General features: G+C 32.2%; 1 protein-coding gene across 5 annotated transcripts in view; it reads right to left on the reverse strand.

Annotated features, from left to right (window-relative positions):
* The window catches only part of LOC115223178 (protein FAM13A), a 288,109-nt gene that overhangs the window by 276,831 nt on the left and 5,278 nt on the right, over positions 1-6,000 (reverse strand). The window contains exon 1 of one of the 5 annotated variants that reach the window (XM_029793632.2): positions 274-412. The exons of the other annotated variants lie outside the window; for them this stretch is intronic. The gene's annotated coding sequence lies outside the window, so the exon portion shown is untranslated. Of the gene's footprint in view, positions 1-273; positions 413-6,000 lie in introns of those variants that run through there. 5 annotated transcript variants of the gene reach the window in all.

Raw genomic sequence — 6,000 nt, forward strand, 5'->3', positions numbered from 1 at the left:
CCATATGCACGAGAATATCTGGTTATTATTCTAATTAATCAAGGCGCATTTGTTTTCCGAAAATGAGAGAACAACCAGTACAGGCGATACATTTGGTGTTGGAAGTGGCAAACATATACAACCATAATATATTATTATCTTGCACTATTAAAAACCAATATGCGCGTATGAAATATCAATAGCTATGTCCAAGTAATATGCACGAGAACAATTTACATAATTCGTTTTAAAAAATTTAACATGTTAAAAGATGTTTTAATAAAGAAAACAAACCTGTGCAGGGTAAAGTTTTCTCGAGCCACAGTATAAAAATCATTTAAAGTCTAAACATAGATGTTTAGGAGAAGCAGGCGCGTAGATGTGTTTGAATACTACTAAGTTAGAGATATTATATCAGAGTAATATACACATTAGGAAGATGTGTCGGGAGGAGGGGGTGTACGTATACATATGTGTGTGTGTGCCAATCACCCCCGCCACCTCGGAGTATAAGGATGTGCGTGAGTGTATGTAAATATGCAAAGACAAAGAGAGGAGGAGAAGCACACAACACTAGCAAGAGTGCGCCCTGCACGCACCAACAACAATGTAATAAGGTTATATAGTATTAACTGTTACGTTAAAGCACGCTCAAAATTTATGAATGTGTGAGCGTGTAAACACCACATGCATGCTATAAAGTGTGTCTGTGTGAGCGGTTGAAGGAAAAAATAGAAGTGGGGCGAGGGAAATAAACGAAAGATAAGAGTGAGGGATGGATGATCATCCGAATAGATTTAGTGACTTTCAAAATCAGCGACCGATGATCGATAGACATATATCAATAGATGGAAATAATAAGTTTGTGAAAGCGTAACCTTCATATTAGAGTGCAATTGAGGAGGGGGCGGGATAAAATATGGTAAAATAGATAAAGATAATACGGTGAATGAGCAGAGATGGGGTTGAGAGATAGTACGAAATGAAGCAAATGCGAGTGACAATTATAATAAGAGCGAAAGAGGCATGCGAGAATCTGTTAAAGGTGGGGGTAAAATTGTAGAAGACAGTGACTAGACATGCAATGAAGAGAAAGGGAAAAGAGATAATAGTAAAATAAATAATCTGAGAAAAATTACCCAAGAATGAAGGGGAAAAAAAGTCATAGATGGGGTGTTAGACGCCTAAAACAGTCGAAGGGAAAAGAAAAATTGAGGAGGTATGGAGAGAGAGAGAGAGATTGGAAGAGAGATGCAAAGAATTCGAGCTAGAAGGAAAGAAAGATGAAGCCAGAATGAAGGATGACAGAACTAGAAGTTGCTATGGAAAGTACTGGTGATGAACTCTCTGAGAAAGAGAGAATGCTTGAGAGAGAAAAAAAATGGAAAACACTAGGGAGAAGCTTAGAGATAGGGCCAAAGGAAAATAAATATATGAAAATAGTCAGCAAAAAAAAAAAGGAGAGAGAGAAAGATGTTAGAGATGCGAGTTAATTAGAGAGAGTTTAAGGCACTGAAAGAATTGGAGAAACAGAAGGAAAATTAAGTTAGGCAGGAAGAGAAAAGAGATAAATGAAAAGTGTGAAGATCGATGAAGGGAAAGAGATGGGGAAAGCAAGAGGAGAAGGGGTGAAGGACAAAAACAAGCGAGAAGGATGAGACAAGACAAAAGAATGGAGAAAATGGACTATCAGGCGAATCGGTTGAAGAGAATTGGTCCAAGAATACTGAGGACAGACAGCAATATTAAAATGAGTTTGATAGCAAACATGGAGAAAATAAGGAACGCGTTTTAATAATACTCATTACCAAGTTTATCATTAATTTTACTAAAGCAACAGTGTGTTTTTTTTTATTAATTTTTTAAATTCATCTTGAAAGGTCTTATCTATATTTATAAAAGTGTAAAGAGAAACGGTGATGCTTATGCCTCTGCCAAACCCATAAGTAACTACCTGGAATCGAAACGGCTTTGTTGGGTCAACATCCTGCACTGACAATTGTTATGATTGGGGACACTGAACAGTTTTACAAGAATGACATCTAGTCAGTTGAACCAAAAATCTCCCTAAGTATTTTAGTAGTCAAAGACTCCAAAAACATGAACGAAAGTGATCCAAATATACATTAGTATAAATAGCATACGGACCATGGATTATGTTATTCACGTCAACCCGTCCTAATTATTTCTTTTGATGTAACTAACACAAAGCTGACGACATTATATTCGCCAGGGAGTGGGTTAAAATCAACTTTACTGACTACAGAATAAGTGTTTTGAAATTTGGGCACAAGGCCACTAATTTCGGAGAAAGGGATAAGTCGATTACATCAACACCAGTATTCAACTGGTACTTATTTTATCGACCTTGAAAGACAAAAGGAAAAGAATCGAGCTCGGCAGAATTTGAACTCAGAACGTAAAGACGGACGAAATGCCACTAAGCATTTTGCCCGACACGGTAACGATTCTGTCAGTTTGTCACTTTAAACTAAAGACCTCGATTAAATAAAAGGCGAACTCAGCTACAACGGGATTTGAAATCCGGCTGTAGAGACAACCCTGACGGTCTACTAGTTGGTTGCTTTTACATTAACGTTAATTATATTCAAGTACAAAGTAGCATTCAAGCCACCAAACCATATCATACAACACTGATCTTCTGCTGAGTTGAAAGAACCTAACAAGGATTTACTGTAGAAGCAATGTTTGCTCTCAAAGTTAATATAAATGACACAAAATAAAGTCGCTATGGAACGAGCAACATGCATGTCTTTAAATGGTGAAGGAAGACTACATAAATATCTTATACGTCAACTCAGCATGCAGTCGGATTGCCCTCGTTTTATCTCATTGGGTTTCGCTTTATAGATGTTCTAAATAGGTGTTTATAGACTTTGATAACTGATGCTAATAAAAGTGACACGAAGTGATGAGTGATTTACTATTTTAGGTCAATAATCGGAAGTGCAGAAGTTGATTTTCAATGAGAAGATTCTATCTAAACACATACAAGTACCACTGTTTATTCACTCTTAAACACGCGCACACACATACATACAGACATTATATATATATATATATATATATATATATATATATACACACACACACACACATACAGATATACATACATAGAGAGAGAGAGAGAGAGAAAGTATAAATCGTACACAAATATAAATACACATATATTGACAGGCATAACGCATATAACACACGTGCACGCACGCATAGATATGGGCGTATCAGGACAATTAGCCCCATTGAACAATCCCCACCCCCACCCCGACGACAACCCTAGAATAATTACTCTCCTTGGTTAATTAACTCCTCTCCAATATATTAAAGTTTTAAATTATCATGTTGTCCTCGGGGAGTTATTGTCCGGGGGGGGGGGGGTTAGTTATTGTCCATGGGGAGTAAATGTCCTAGACTCAGATATGGGAATCCTCTTGATACAATGCCACCCATACATAGTTAGGAAGGGACTAAAATGACCCTTTAGTTTTAAGGCATGACAACTCCTCCAGCACTTGTGTCACCAAAAATGCACCCAGTACACTCTGCAAAGAAATTCATGTTAGGAAGTATATCCAATAATAAAAAAAAATAATCCCTGAGACGTCTGGCAAGAAATGGTCCACCAACCCATCAAGAATTCCAACTCCACCAAAGAACTGATTAAGGTCTTGGTGAACACTGTCCAACCCATGCCAACATTGAAAACACAAAATATGACATACATATATATAAATAAATATATACATGAATACATTTACATATATCTATAAATAGATATACATATGAATACATTATATATATAAATACATATACACAGGAATACATATACACATGAATATATTTACATATATATATATAAATATAAACTATATATATACATATACAAATGAATACATTTACACATAAATACATATACACATGAATACATTTACATATATATAAATACATATAAATATATCATCATTATTTAATGTCTGTTGTCCATGCCGGCATGGGTTGGATGTTTTGACTGGGTTGGCACACTGGAAGGCTGCACCAGACTCCAGTCTGATTTGGCATGGTTTTCTTCAGCTGGATGCCCTTCCTAACACCAACCACTTCAAGAGTGTAATGGATGCTGTTATGTGCCATTTGTCGTGTCAATACACATATTTGAGTGTGCATGTATGCATCACTATGTATTATTTTACACCTGTTTTCCAGGCTGGTGTGGATTGGATGAGTCATCAAGATTAGGGTCAGCACACATTTGGGGGAACTGCTTACCTTGAGGGTCTGGAAGACATCATCTCACATTTTTAGCTTGGTTTCTGTGGCAGAATGTCTTTCCAACTATCATACAGAATGCATTGGGAATATTTTCCTAGACACAAGTACCAGAGAGGTAGCTCTGTCCTCCACTAAAGGAACCTCACAAACTCATAACACTGCTCACTCACCAGCCTCTTCACAGAATATATATGACATATACATACTATATATATATACTAACATATACAGACTATATATACTAACACATACATACTATATACATATACTAACATATACAGACTATATATACTAACACATACATACTATATATATATATATATATATATAGATATATATATGACATATACATATACTATATATATATATATGTATATATATATATATATATGACATATACATACTATATATATATACTGACATATACATACTATATATATATTGACATATATATACTATATATATATATGACATATACATACAATATATATTGACATATACATACAATATATATTGACATATAATACAATATATATTGACATATACATACAATATATATATATATATATAATATATATATATATATATATATATATACCTCATATATATTAACATATGCATACCATATATATTAACATATACTTACTATATATAGATACGTGTACTGTATATTGATATATACATACTATATATATTGATATATACATACTATATATATTGATATATACTATATATCTTGACATAGACATATACTATATCTTGACATACATATACTATATCTTGATATATACATATACTATGTATATTGACATATACATATACTATATTGACATATACTATATATCTTGACATATACATATACTATATATCTTGACATATACTATATATCTTGACATATACTATATATCTTGACATATACTATATAGCTTGACATATACTATATAGCTTGACATATACTATATAGCTTGACATATACTATATAGCTTGACATATACTATATAGCTTGACATATACATACTATATATATAGACATATACATACTATATATATAGACATATACATACTATATATATAGACATATACATACTATATATATAGACATATACATACTATATATATAGACATATACATACTATATATATAGACATATACATACCATATATATAGACATATACATACCATATATATAGACATATACATACCATATATATAGACATATACATACCATATATATAGACATATACATACCATATATATAGACATATACATACCATATATATAGACATATACATACCATATATATAGACATATACATACCATATATATAGACATATACATACCATTATATAGACATATACATACCATATATATAGACATATACATACCATATATATAGACATATACATACCATATATATAGACATATACATACCATATATATAGACATATACATACCATATATATAGACATATACATACCATATATATAGACATATACATACCATATATATAGACATATACATACTATATATATATACTGACATATACATACATATATATATATATATAGACATACATACCATATATAGACATATACATACCATATATATAGACATATACATACCATATATATAGACATATACATACCATATATATAGACATATACATACCATATATATAGACATATACATACCATATATATAGACATATACATACCATATATATAGACATAT

The sequence above is a fragment of the Octopus sinensis genome, linkage group LG2 (genome assembly GCF_006345805.1).
Source record: "Octopus sinensis linkage group LG2, ASM634580v1, whole genome shotgun sequence".
In the NCBI taxonomy this organism is placed as follows: Eukaryota; Metazoa; Mollusca; class Cephalopoda; order Octopoda; family Octopodidae; genus Octopus; species Octopus sinensis.